This window comes from Denticeps clupeoides, chromosome 18 (genome assembly GCF_900700375.1).
Source record: "Denticeps clupeoides chromosome 18, fDenClu1.1, whole genome shotgun sequence".
NCBI lineage: Eukaryota > Metazoa > Chordata > Actinopteri > Clupeiformes > Denticipitidae > Denticeps > Denticeps clupeoides.
In genome coordinates, this window is record NC_041724.1 from 5,450,602 (window position 1) to 5,465,423 (window position 14,822).

The 14,822-nt window shown below is 41.8% G+C and overlaps 1 protein-coding gene across 3 annotated transcripts in view; it reads right to left on the bottom strand.

The window, feature by feature from the left end:
• The window catches only part of frmpd3 (FERM and PDZ domain containing 3), an 83,971-nt gene that overhangs the window by 44,466 nt on the left and 24,683 nt on the right, over positions 1–14,822 (bottom strand). For 2 of the 3 annotated variants that reach the window (XM_028960426.1, XM_028960431.1), the window contains exon 2: positions 2,260–2,338. The exons of the other annotated variant lie outside the window; for it this stretch is intronic. The gene's annotated coding sequence lies outside the window, so the exon portion shown is untranslated. The remainder of the gene's footprint in view (positions 1–2,259; positions 2,339–14,822) is intronic. 3 annotated transcript variants of the gene reach the window in all.

Below are 14,822 nucleotides of genomic sequence, written 5' to 3' on the forward strand. Positions count from 1 at the left end.
ATTCAGAGTATCATATTCAAAGTATCACAAGTCAATCCATTACACTGGTCAGATTTCTTGCTCAACCTCTGTTATGCACATAAAATAGAATGTCCAATCGGTGCTGCCTTTTGTGTTCTGTTAACATTACGTTATCACTCAACATTATCTTTTGGATATCTTTGGATCAACATTAACATTTATTTTTAATAGTTATGAATCGTTACAGAATAGTATAGAAATCCAAGATGCATCTAAGAATATTTTTTTCTCCTTGCTGCCCCTGATTAATTTCACCATGTTTTTTTTTTTTAAGGTTAGCAGTAATCTCCACTGAGCAGAGATCTCAGAGATCAGTCGACATGGACAAATATATGAGGGTTTAATGGTGTAGGCATCACCGGCATCAGGACGGTTCAGCTCTGACTGCAGCACATTGCTGTTTTGGTGTTGTTCTTATTGACACTTTATGGTAACAGGCTGATTTATAGCTGATCAACTACTGCTTGGGTCTCATTTCAATATGTCTTCATTGTATTACCTCCAATAGTACAGAAGCTCTAAGCCGTGTTATCATGCATGTGACACTAACCCCATGACCTTAAAAAACGACTGGATCATTAGTCAGTGGGTCGATGGCACATTGAAGCACACATGCTAACGAAGCCTGCCTCAGTTCTGACCAATTTGGCGTACGTAGCATCAAGGGAAGGTCACAATCCTGCGGGGATGTAAAACCTATGACAGGTTTTGTAATGGTGCCCACAGGTGAAGGGTTCACGGCTACAGAGCTTTATTTGGTTTGAAGGATCATTTAAATGCGTCGTGGTGTGGAACAATTAGGAGAGCAACAAAAGAAAAGTGTCTTCTCAAGATCCACACATATACGATTGTTTCATTCAGTCCTTTGGGACAGTGTGCACTTAATAAAATGTCTCTTTGATGTCCAAGGATGTGCGCTGTGTATAACGAGGGAAATTTAAACGGAATATGTGTTTGGTCAAGTGAAACAAAAATTGTGCCCATTGAGCCAAAGCCTTTTTTTTTATCTCCCTCACCTTCTCGCTCCACTAAAAATGACAAATGCTAGTTAGTACATCTATCAGCATCAGCTGATGAATAAAAATACCATAAAATATTTTTTAATTAGTCCAAAAATTTGGTTCCGGGCCAACAGCATAAGACACAGGCGGCTCCAGTAACCATTAAGAAAAAGGGCCATACGGCATTCTTTGTGATTTATTTCTTTTTCTTTACCACGAGAATAAATAAATATAGCGTGTAACTGGTAGCTATGCGGTGAACTGTGCTTGTATAAGTTTAATTTCCTGAAAGATGAATTAACCAGCAAGCACTTTTCAGTTCTTGCCTGACTAGGTTCACACTTAGTCAGATAAATGGAAGATATAATGCTGGAGAAGAAGACAAAGAACAAGAGGTCGCAGGGTGAAGCCATCGTTGCATTTAATCCCATGGTCCCTTCAACATGACTGACGACATTAGACTGTACAAAATTTGTTGTTCGTCCTTTCAGGCCAGACTGAGGGCAGACGTGATGCTAAAGTAACTCACTTTTGCCTCCTGAGGTATTGTGAAAGGGGGGTGGGGGGTGTAATCGCGTGTACCCTCCATACATGGATTACTAGTTTAGTAGAATTTTGCATGAGCCGAGATCTGTTGGTGGATTAGGTGTCTCGGATTTTGGATGTATTGTCATAGCAACAAATCTTGCATGGGGGTTCTGGAAAGATCCTTTAGTTTGTCCAGATGATTTCATAGAGAAATATCGTTTCATCCGAGAGGAAATATTATTACTGAGCAATATTAAGGAAGCAGGGATCAGGGGAAGACACTTTCTCTTCAAACGGATTTGGATAGATAGCTGCCATTAATTTAGATTATTTGCTGTTTGAAACGCAGGATATGCATGTGTTTTCCTATGTTTGCGGAGCTGCATAATTGTGACTGTAGTTACACATCTTGATTACAGAGTCCATTTCACAGTCGCAGAGGGATCAGATCTGTATGGTTTAGTTCATACACAAAGACAGAAATGCTTAGTAAAAGTTGTTTCTTACGAGCACAAGTTGTGTAATTAAATCTGTTGATGCCTGAATGTCCCGTTTCATTTTCTTCTAAGCCAACCAGATGGTTTGTCGTCAACATGAGACTTGAATCCTATTGCTATCCAGACCTCATTTTTAAGTATTTACAACAAAGAGCCCACGTGAGAACACAGGATCTAAAAACAGCAAATGAAATCTGAGCAGTCAAACTCACGGTTTCTCCGGACTCGGCAGATTGTGGAAATTTCCAGGAGATCGGAGATCACACACACTTCAGTGCCGGTGGTGTGGGCCTGTGCAGAACGACAGGAAAGATTCTCAAATGTTATCTTCAACTAATGGAACATGAGGCAGGGAAAACGTTAACACCAATTAATTACCTGAAGCGAACTGAATTTGATAGCTGTGTGTATGAGTAGTTATTGATTGGGGAGGATGTCATTTGGAGTCCTAAAGCAAATGTGACAGGTACAGAATGTGGATACTTTAATAAGTCACATCCATCAGAGTGGCTTTGAATGCCCAAACATAATTGGAATACTTCCAGTAGCGTTATACTGATGAAAAGGAGCCCAAACGGTCCCACAGAGACACTGTATACAAACATGAAGTGAGACCATCATTTGGACACGAACAGAAGCTGAATGAGCGTCTACTATTCAGCCCACACCGCCACAGTATCAGTGTAAAGTCTGAATCATCCATTTTGGATGATGATGCCAAATGCAAAAAGAATTCTGCCAATTTATTTCGAATTTTTGAATTGGCATCTGAGCTGTGAGCAAACACATACATTTAATGTGTTGCTGTGGCATTAAAGGTCATTAAACATTTTTTTAAAACTTTATATCAGTCTTATTTGTCCCCTAATACTGTATCTGACGTATCTCAGCAACTTTGATCCAGGCCCACAATGAGATGTCCCAGGGCGCGGCGTTTCGGTGTCTGTAGCTTTAAATGCTAATGAGGAAGAGAGATGCAAAACGAGATGGAGAGCAGCCTATAGAAGTTAAGGGGGCATTTGTGGGGACAGGAAGTCGTGTCTGCATTTTTCCAGAAAAATATATATTATATCACTGGTTCTTCAGAGTTGATGAAGCCATGACAGAGATAATGTTTTAGGGGAGAGGTGGGAAATTCTCTGGGTGGACAAAGCATGAGAAACGGGAGGTAACCTTTTCTCATGATGACACAAGGGGACAAATTCCAGATCTGACCGGCTGAGCTGCTGCTCTCCGAACGGTGAAGCAAAATGGCCGAAGCACTCTTTACAGAGGGTGGTTGTAGCCGAGTGGGTAACCCAGGTTCAAATCCCACTTACTACCATTGTGTCCCTGAGCAAGACACTTAACCATTAGTTGCTCCAGGGGGACTGTCCCTCTAACTACTGATTGTAAGTCGCTCTGGATAAATGCTGTAAATGTAAATGTAAATGTACGCCAATCACCATTTCAATTGAACAAATCATTTTACAAATCACGAATCCTTTTACAATCACATGTTACGCGTTTTACTAAACACCGCATCATGCCTTCTGAGGTGTGGCCAGCCATCAGTACCCAGCCTGTAATATTTGCCCAATCCAGGGCTGTACAACAATCAGTGCGTCTCCATGCTAGATTTATAGCTCAACACGTCCCTTTAATCGGACTCCTGTCCTTGTCTCATTACAAACATGCCAAAACAATAGACCTTTTAGCTGGCATCATATTGGTATCATGTTGAATGTCACTGTCATGTGGTCACTTTCAGGTCAAGGGAATTGAGGAGCATGTCTCCAGACTTGCGGGGTTTTTGAGAACTTCTTTTGGAACCACTTTTCTCATCATTTTCATCTGTTTTTAGAGCATATGTCTGCAATCTTAATTAAAAGACAATCACTAGAAACTGTCCATAAATATGCAAATCTGTTGCATTTCTAATTCTAAAACCACTCCTTCATTTACCTGGGCTTCACTCATTTGTCTTTGTGACACTGTTTTAAAGTGGATAATTAATATTGATCATATTTGTCTGGTGTGCAGCATTAGCATAATAACTACGTTCAGTCACTTTGCAGACAGACAGAAACAGGATCCCCAATCTGATGTCTCGCCAACGTCTCGAAGCCCTTTCGTTTGATGAATGGATAAAGTGGCCCATCAAACATGATTTACGGCCTAAGCCTGGGTGACCATGTTCCATGGTGTGTATCTGACGCCGGTGAAAGACACGGGGCCTAGCAGAAGGAAAAAAGAGAGAACATCCATCCATAGGGTCCTCAGCAGCGGAACAGCGTGCCAGCACCGAGCAGTGGCAGGCTGGCCCTGGAGAGTGGCGCGCTAGAGGTGGAATCACAGATAAAGATGAGTGGGAGCTCAGAAGCACTCGCATATTAATTAGAGCAAAATGAAGTGCAGTGGCGCTCCCCGGGGTGCCGTGAGGATGTTTCATTAGCGCCGGTGATCCCAGGACCCCACTGATCACGCCTCGCATGCATCTCTCGTCGCTGTTTGCTGCAGACTAGCGCCCGTTACCGCGCTGATCATGTTAGCGGCACAAGCGACATGCAAATGCATGTTTACACTAACAGTCGGCTTTTCAGACCCAGCACGAGGCGAAAAGGAAACAATCTCCGGCAGTTAATGGAAAAACCTCCTCCGCTGAGATCCTGCCCTGCGGGCATTGATGTGGCAGAGCTGAGGCTTGAGTGAGACCGAGCCACAGCTCGGAGCAAGCTGCGGAATATGCAGTCTGCCAAGGGACTGTGAATCGATGCGCTTCTGATATTAATCTGAAGGTGCCTCTTATTTCATGTACCTGTGGGGTGACAAGGCCAAGTAATCACCAGAGCATGTATCTGTAGCCACCCTGCTGATGTCAGGATGCATCGCTGAAGTTACTTTTAAAAAATACAGCGAAAAAACAACAACAGGATTATAACAGTCAGAACAAGGACTTCATAACCAGAGTGCAGGGGGGACAAAAAAAACATACCTGAAGCGCTACAATCACACACACAAAGACATAATCTCATTTCTTGTGTCCCCATACCACACCAATCATCTAAATCCCCATTCTTTCCAGTACAGGATCATAGCAGTAGGTCAATGCTGGCTTTTTGAGTGGATCTAGAGTACAGTTACATAATTAGATAGTTAGTGAGATAAGCCATTATATATGTTCTGCCTGCAGATGTGGATTCAATGAAAAATCATTGCGAAGTCAATGATAAATATTTTTTTCTGTTGATATTTTATTCATGTTGTTGCTCATATGCATATTTGCTTTGATGTCCCTTGTCATGTATTTGAACTGCGATCAAATCAGTGGTAAAACTTGCATGCGTGAATTTTCTGCAAATGCACATATACATTACATACACTAATAATTGATAATCATGCTAATATATTTATGTTGATGCTATTTACTTTTTAAAATCGTATTCTAATAGAATTCTGAATACATTACCTTTACTGTAACTAAATGCATTATCGATTATATTATATGACAATGTGTTCAGTATTTAGCCATCACTGGGTATTATAACCCAACCTTGTGGCTTATGAGCTGAATCAGTCAGTGGACCAATCAGAAATGTGATTCTCTGCAGTCTGACAGCACAGCAACTGTGCACTTGGCATCGTCTTCCTCTGGCTGCTTTAAATAGTTGCAGATATGAGCTGCCTCTGAAGCTTTAATGGGACACTCATGCACTTTTTTTTCAGTGTTTATCAGACAGCTCCCTTTTTCCTGCATTCGTCAGGTCTGCTTCTCCTTCACAGATATTGAGGGATATGCATCCACGTTCAATTCTTTAATTTACTGTGATGTTAAACTCTTTCTGATATGTGACGGGGTGACGTGCATCAACCTACTTTAGCTAAATTCCAATCAGTGACACCCCTTTTCAAAAACCTGTAATGAAGCCAATATCACTGAGAAGCATCAGACATGCCTCCAGAAAGATTTCAAGTAATCAATCAATTATGTTCATTGGACAAGAAGCATTTAATACACTGGACAATCTGCAGTCCACTTTGAAGTCTTCAAGTTGGTCTCCCTATTGGTCTCTCTTTTTCCTTTAAACAAGCTGTCTGCTGCGTTTCCCTGTTAATGCTCATCTGGCATTTAGCAAATGTTTACCCGGCCTGCTAAGATTTGCCCACAATCTGTCAGATTCCCTCTCTGCCCGTACCAGAGAAAGCACCAGATTGATGTTCACATTCTGTTCACATTCAGAATGTGGATTTAGAGAAGAGGTCATAGGTCCTCAGCAGTTGTTAACCTTCAAATTGCTCATACTGAAACTGTGATGAGAAGAAATGCTTCCTATCCATGCTGCATTGCCTTCTGTTATAAATAATTAGGGTTAGTGCCAAATCTGCCAGAATTTAGACCTCAGCATGAATTTTTATGTGACTAGTCTTGAAAATATGGATATGCTCACCACATTCCCTATTTTTTTACGGACATTTTGAAGAAAACACTTTAGCACAAATCTTTGATGAAATGAGACAGGCAAAAGTCTATAAGCAGTCTATAAGTTTAATGCAAATGGATATTTTAGAAGTGCTTTCAAGCTTTTATATCACTGGACATAAATGAGTAAAAGTATACAACCGGTCAGTACAGCGTTATAAAGAGCAAAGTGCAAAAAGTGGCAACGTCAAATGATCTGCTATGGCCTGTTAAGCTACATGAATATTTCAGCGAGGACACCATCATTCTCCAGATTTGCAGACTCAACACCGCAGCTTCAGATTTCCCTGATTAATCATCCTCACCAGTGGTCAGTTGAACATACCTTATGGAAGACAGACCCCTTATCAAAGACAAAACTCACCCAAACAACAGCCTGTTCCAGCATCTGAAATCAGGCAAAACATTCATCAGCGTCAAACATCATGGCTAGGACTGAGAGGCTCAGGAGGAGTTTCTATCCTCAGGCCATAAGGATGCTGAACAAGGACATGCCACCACACCTCACACCTCACACCCGACCGTCTGAACTTCCACTGTTGTTTTCTGCTATCTGTTACTGTTACACTGGTTCACTGTTTTTAATGCTATCTGTTAATTCATAACCACTACCCATAACATAATATCTTTATAGCTACTTTAAAAAACAAAAAAATTAAGTCTATTTATCTTCTCCCTTATTCTATTTTATTTACTTATATAACTTTTACTTAACTATGCTCAGTCAAAACAATATTGGTTCAGTTCTCATTTGGCCTGGTAACCGCCTATGTAGCTGCGTACCAAACTAACATCAAAAGTATTGTTCTTCTGCCTAGAGATTAGATTTACCTCACACCACTCCCTTATTCCTGATAAGGTACGCACAACCTCTCTCCATATGCATAATTTAGCACACAAACAGCCTCTGTTTGAAGGTCTATCCTACCCTCTTATTGTGATTTTAAATCAATTCTGACAGAGACAGAGTGCTTGTTGGTTCCTCATTGACTTCACCATGTCTAACTGATGTCTCTGTTGCTTTGGTTAAAAAAAGATTAAAAGAAATATGCAGGAAACCCATTTTAGTCTGGGCGACGGTAACAGGGTTTGTCCATCTGACCAGGTAATGAGTTCTGACCGAACATGTAGCTGCATGCTGAATACCGAGGCAACATCTCTGAAAATCTGTCATATTGATCTGAGACACGATGCAGAGGACATGTTTGATCCAGGCTGGGTTAACATGATTTATTTTTCTGTGATCTGAGCCAGAGGCACATCGCCATCTGTGTAAAGACGGCATAGCATTGGATTCATGGGTTTGAATCATGATGTGAAATCCAAAATACTGATGCAGGGTCCACATTGTATCCTAAAACATGTTCTTTTTATTTAATTGCGGGGGTTTAAAAGTATTATTATTTGGCTTTTGTTATTCCACTAAATGCATAAAAATATGTAGGAATGTTTAGTGAAGTGAAGCGATTGTCATTGTGATGCACAGCACAGCACATGGTGACACAACAAAATGTGTCCTCTGCATTTTACCATCACCCTTAGTGAGCAGTGGGCAGCCATGACAGGCACCCGGGGAGCAGTGTGTGGGGATGGTGCTTTGCTCAGTGGCACCTCAGTGGTACCTTGGCAGATCAGGATTCGAATCTGCAACGTTCTGATTACGGGGTTACTTCCTTAACCGCCCCTTTATGTAGGGTCTGAATTCTGTATTTCTTTATTGGATGTAGTGCATGGGGAATGTTCAGAATTTACAGATCTAAACAAGAAATGTTCACCAGAAAATTAACTTAAATGTTTTTTTTTTTAAAGTTAGGATTAGGGTTGATGATGACTGTTACAATGCAGGACAGATGAACCAAGCGCAAGTTCTTAAACGAAAAGGATTTATTAAAACAAAGGGGATCAAGGTCCCAAAACTCAAAACAAAAAGATTCATAGGCCTCAGAATTCACCGGGAATATAGTTCACAGTGTTTGGCACATTAGCCAACACACACTTTCACATTTATAAGAATTGGCCCAAGGTCCTTCTATCTTGGTGGTGGTGCCGGGAAATGCACGAGCAGGTGTTGATAAGAGCAGGTGTTGAAGAGGATGGGAGCAGAGACAGAGTACTGGTGAGGGCAAACAAGGCAGCTTGATCGTCAGCTTTCACATTTACATTTACATTTACATTTACATTTACATTTACATTTACATTTACATTTACATTTACATTTACAGCATTTGGCAGACACCCTTATCCAGAGAACACATGTGATCTCTGCTATAGACACACAATTATCAAATATCCAAATAGATGATCATTTATTAAATCAAGAATTCTGATTAGTGATCAATCGAATAAGGCATTAGAAAAAATGGCATAAACTTGCCCATTGCATCTGCGCCAGGGATCAACATCACTGGTGCTGGAGGGCACCTGTCCCTCACATCTTTGTTCTGTTTTTACACTAATATCACAATCAAAAAGACCAATATATTTTCAGAATTTTTTTTTACAATGAATAAAATGTATAAAAAGGCTGCTGATTTGAAAATAATTGAACTGTGGGTCTGTTTGAGAAACAGAAGTATCCCGCTGGGCCTGTTGCTCATTTATGACTGAGTAATAGAGCCTAGATGCATTCTCTCAATTTCTAAACCCATTGAACCTTCATGTAGAACTTTTATAGTCCACTTTCATAGAACATTCATAGTCCATTTCGTTCAGCCAGGATCTCCAGAGATCAGAGTGGTTGTAGACTACACAGGCTTATTTTCAGGTTTATGCCAATCTTGCGTTGGTTTCTTGATCACTAAATAAAGTAGTCTATTCTCAAAGAAAAGAAAATGACTGTGGCACTTTGAAGTTTCTGTATAAAGTAGGACTCGTGATTCTGCCATTGTGGCATAAATAAAAGCAAACCCAGCCTACACCCAGACACAACAAAAGGTTCTGTCGGGTGAATGTTTGGGGCTGTTTCTTTGATTTTTCGATTGAATTTGGATGCTGTGGATGTGACGGATGTTTCCAGATGTCTGCTGTGATATATATATAATATGTCTGCGGTAGGATTCTGACTGCGTGTTACAGCCCTGAATGAAGTGGCCACCCTGACAATTGATCAATAGACGCGGCCAGCGGCGGCTGCATGGTGATTGTGTGTCTCGCGTTGCGCGCAGAGCTTTGCCAAAGCTCGACTCTGCTTTGTTTACTGCCATCCTAACTGATTTAACGCATGCAGAAAGTGTCAGATGGAAGGAAGGAAAGAAAGAAAGAGAAAACATAATTAACCCCCTTTTGCCTACGCATTAGAGGCACATCTCGCCAGGCCAAATCCTGAGGAAAAATCAAGCTCTAACTGTGTTGAAGTGACAATCAAACTCACAGCGCCGGTGGCACCAAAAGGGACGAATTTGTGTGGCAACAGCCTCCTTCCTCAGCTGATTAAAGGAAGCGCCGTTGTCCTGGAGAGTGGACTGGATCTCCAGACGGAAAAAGATCAGGAACCTGTTGTTTGCTGTTCAGATAATGTTCAGCTTGTGAATAACATTTTGTATGCATCAACGGCAGTTGATTGCACATCAAGTATAACAAATAAAAACATATTTGTTGTGCATGTGTTGTGTACATTATAATAACAACCAAAACAAAATTTTGGCCCCCGTAATCAGAAGGTTGCCGGTTCAAATTTCCTATCCACCATGGTGCCACTGAGGTGCCACTGAGCAAAGCACCGTCCCCAAACACTGCTCCCAGGCGCCCGTCATGGCTGCCCACTGCTCACTAAGGGGTTAAAAGCAGAGGACACATTTCATTGTGTGCACCGTGTGCTGTGCTGCAGTGTTTCACAATGACTTTCAAATTTACACACTTTAGCAAGAATATAGTCGGATAAGTCAATCCTTTGATTTGAACAGCATATTGACACAAGATAACAAAACAGGGGGCTTATCAATGCAAATAATAACATCAAAGTTATTAATATTAAATATTAAATAAAAATTTGAAAATAGTATGGTATCAAATAAAATAATGGCATCAAATTAATAATTGTATTATGAAAGTGAAAGAAAGTGAAAGTGAAGTGATAGTCATTGTGAAATACTGCAGCACAGCACACGGTGACACAACAAAATGTGTCCTCTGCTTTTAACCATCACCCTTGGCCATGCAGCCATGTGTGGGGACGATGCTTTGCTCAGTGGCACCTCAGTGGCACCTTGGAAGCTCGGGATTCAAACCTGCAACCTTATACCATATACCACAATATCGAATGTCAGGTGACATTTTAATTGTGTGTGGGTCTCATGGTGCTGAGGTGACACTATCTTCAAGTAGGTAGGACAAGAGGCAGATAATGAATCTTTTGTCATAAACTGGGCAGCCTGCAAATTACATTAAGGTCAGAGCAACATTCAGAGATTATAGTCGATGCGGGAGAGACAGAAACTCTTCAGGCATTTTTTTGGAGGCGTAGTTCACTCATGAAAGGCAAAAGGTTCCAAGAAAACGAAGCTGAACCTTGCTGCACCACACTGACAAGCGTATGTTACAGTGCCGGTATCAGTTCAGACATTTTTATTATTTTTCATTGTGTGTTCCTCTCTGTATATGTCCCTGACCGGGGCACACAGGTGAAGCACAAGTAAATGTCAGACATTTTAATCTCTAAACATTACAAAGAAAAAAAAAATCAATATCATCTTTTTCATCTATAACACAGGCCCTGCTGTGGCAGGATGCTGTAGAAACCAGAGAGATTTTGCACATTGCGAGGGATCCATGTTCTGGCTGATTAATATTTCTGCCATTCAGCACTGAGTAAAATAGCCAAAAAACAGCTATTTGTGAAGAAATCATGTTTAAAACGGTTAAGCATGAAAGCCAAAGTAGCAGTTCAATCAATTCACCTAAACAATAAAACCACAATAATGTTAATGTTGTTAACAACAACAACAATAATAATAATAAAACATTAATAATAACTTGTATTACTATTATTATTATTATTACATTAGTAATAGTAGTAGTAGTAGTGCACAAGGGAATGGTCTAGCCAAGGAGGAAGGTCAAGTGTGATGACCTTAGAACATGAGCGCATTATGAGGTTGTCTCTTGCATGGTCCCAAGACTATCAGTGCAATAAGGACTGAAGATATTTAGTTTCCGCCGTGAAAAATAGTTCCAGCAGTGATCCAACTGTTGAGGTTGTTGCTATGCAACGCCACTTGGTCAGGTAGGCAGCAGATGCTTGTCACACAAGGCTGCAAACATCGTACAGAACATGATATTTATGCGGTTGAATGCTGATGCTTAGTTATTTCTTGAGTTATCAGTTATCTGTGGAACACGTCTCTGCCAAACAGAGTGCATGATCAGGACCAGTGATGGACAGTAACAAAGTACATTGAACTGGTTACTGTCCTCAAGTAGCCTTTTCATATTTATTTTTTCTAATTCTCTTTCATTTCGGTAAGACATTTTAGTCAAACTCAAATTCTCCACAACATTACATGCACTACATACAGTCAGATCCATAAATATTGGGCTTGCGTCAGTGACAGTGACAGCTCTTTGGGTCTTATATTGAGAGGTAACAGCAGCAGATTCCAAATGCAAGCAGCAGACTTGAAATGACCTCTAGACCTTTTATCTATTCCTTGTAAATGGGATTTGCATCCATTTAGCCCTGGTTTGCATTTTTTGCATATATCGCAGCTATAATGCAGCTATAATGCTTGTGGGTCAGAGGGTTTTTACTCCTAATGACTGACTGCTATTAGAGACTGAAGTTGGTTTTCAATTCGGCTGTTCTTTTTTTCTGACCGTATCCCCTTCAAACACCCACGTGCCAGTTTGCTCCTTTCTATTTTGTATCAACATTAATAATAATGTTTCTGACGCTGTCAAAGCTTTATCAACAAGCCCAGGGCTCTCAGTGGTCTCTGCCAGGATGAGTCATGACAGCTCCTCTCTCCTGGCTGGGCGGGACGGGATCGATATGTTATGGTGTCCCCCTGACTTACGTTCAAGCGCACGATCCATCAGCCCTTCCAATCCTGTCATATCTCGGCCATTTCTGCCTGTCAGAAGAGGCCTCTGCATTATGAATTAAGCTCATTTACGCTCGATAATACATTTATGGATGCAACGTTTAATAATTGATGCCAAATACCCAGATCCAGAGGCAATTCTTCAACACTGTCACTTCAGGAGATGACATACAAGCAGAAATACAACAGACAATGAGAATTCGAGTGTGTGTGGAGCTCAGATGAAAAGAGAAGAGAATGTAAAATTGTTGCGGAAGGTCAGTGCTCCATCTCTGAGGAAGGCTCTGGAAAGCCCGGGCCAGCGGCTTTTCTGGAGCCGTGATGTGTGAAGCGCGCCAAAGCAGTCGACCACAGGGACCGGTTCATGCAGAGGATAACCCGAAGAAATGACAAGTCCACCGAGAGCGAGAGAGGGCGATGAGGACTCCTCATTCCTCCGCTCCCTGTTACATAAGCAGGAGGATTCTTTTAAATACCATCTCCAAATTACGGCCGTTTCACCAGAGCTGCCGCTCTGTGTCGGAACGGCGGGTGGAAGCGGCGTTTTTGAACTGGGTGTGACAGCCTGCCAGTCAGGGGCTCTGGGTGAGACCCAGGGGTTGGGTAAGTGGCGAAGGAGCTGTGAAACGAGGGGAAGCAGATGGCGGGCCGGTCCAGCTGCCAGAAACCATCCCGTTTCCCTGCGCGGCGGCAGGACGTGGATGAGAGTCGCAGGCGGCTACTGCCGGGTCTTTCTGGACCCTCCTGCCCAATCGAAAATGTATTGGCCGCCACCTGCACCCTGAATGCTCCGGCTTGCATTTGCAATTTAATGAATTGGAATATGAAGTCGGGGCTGGGTGAGGAGTGGGTGCAGTCAGGGACCCATGTTTTTTTCTGCTGTATAATAAACCGTCGGAGCAAAATGACTAAATAGGCAAGCGCCGTTGATTGGTAATTTCTGCATTGATTAATATGTTTTAGATGTGAACGTTATTTAATTCTCACTGGATCGGGACATCTTGGAAGCCTTCATCCAGGGTTATCACTGCATCTCAGGAAGGCCAAATCAAGCACAGTAAACAATTACTGTGATCGCTGAAATGACTAAAATTGTGCTAAGAACTGTCAAAAACAATATTAAAACCTGAAAGCTTTTTCTCCGAAAAATAAGCGATGCTGATCATAGATCACTGATCACGTAAATAATGTCTAGTGAAGATGAAAATGAAAGTAAAGCTGAACTCACAGCTCTGTTTAAAAGCGAAAGCAGACACATTGCCACAGGCTACGCAACCAGAGCTTAGGGGTTCGGTTCCGCAGTTAGCGAGGATAATAGTTAAAAATGCCTTTTTATATGGTAGATAAACCTTAAAAATTAAAACGTCCAGGCAACATATTGAGACACACGCCGCAGGCCTAATCATTGTGATCACAGCTTTCGCTGTGTGGGAATTGAATGAGGAGGGCGAGGAGGCAATTCACAGCCCTGATTAATAATCTGAAGTCCCAGTAGCTCTTGACCCAGAATATGTGTCACAAGGTGATTCAGAGCCGGTGGCAGCATTTGGAATTTGTGTGCCAGTGGTAGAAGGGGCTCTTACAGTAGACGAGCGCGTGCGATTTATGCCTAGCAAGCCTTCCAGACACGAAATATTGGCTATGCCTGAAATTATGGGGAATGTGGGTCCTTTTTGACCCACAATTCTGAACGCGCTCATTAGAGGATTCATTGAACCTGCTTTATTGTTTCCTCACACAAATGACAGTGTACAAGGAACGTAAAATGTCCTTTGGATGCAATTAAAGCAAATTATTTTTCTTTATTCTACCTGAACCGTTTTCTTTGTGAAACATAGCCGAGTCGATGAGAGCCCAACACGGCGAAGCATCTTACTTCCATTGTGTGCGAACTTCTTGTGCCTCGAGCCTTTTGAGGAGGGCTGAGGTATGAGAGACAGGCTCTTATTGACCTGCAGGGTTATAAATCTGAGGACAGAAGGAGCAGAACTGCTTACAGTGCAGTGTGTGATAAGAAGAAGGGAGTATGTGTGTGTGCCTGCCGCTTCTGGCCATGAAAAGGAGCGTGTACCTAATGTGTGCATGTTAGAAGCAAGAAATAACGTTATGCCTCATCAGCACTCTGGACGGGAATACGTCACAATTGTCCCTGCTGTAAAAAAAAAAAAAAAAAAAAGAAGTGCAGCAGCATCTGCCAGCCCCTCGCTCTCACTGCTGAATCGGCTAAATCCCGCCCCAACCTGCCGGCTGCGGCGTGGCGCTTGCCCATCACCTCAAA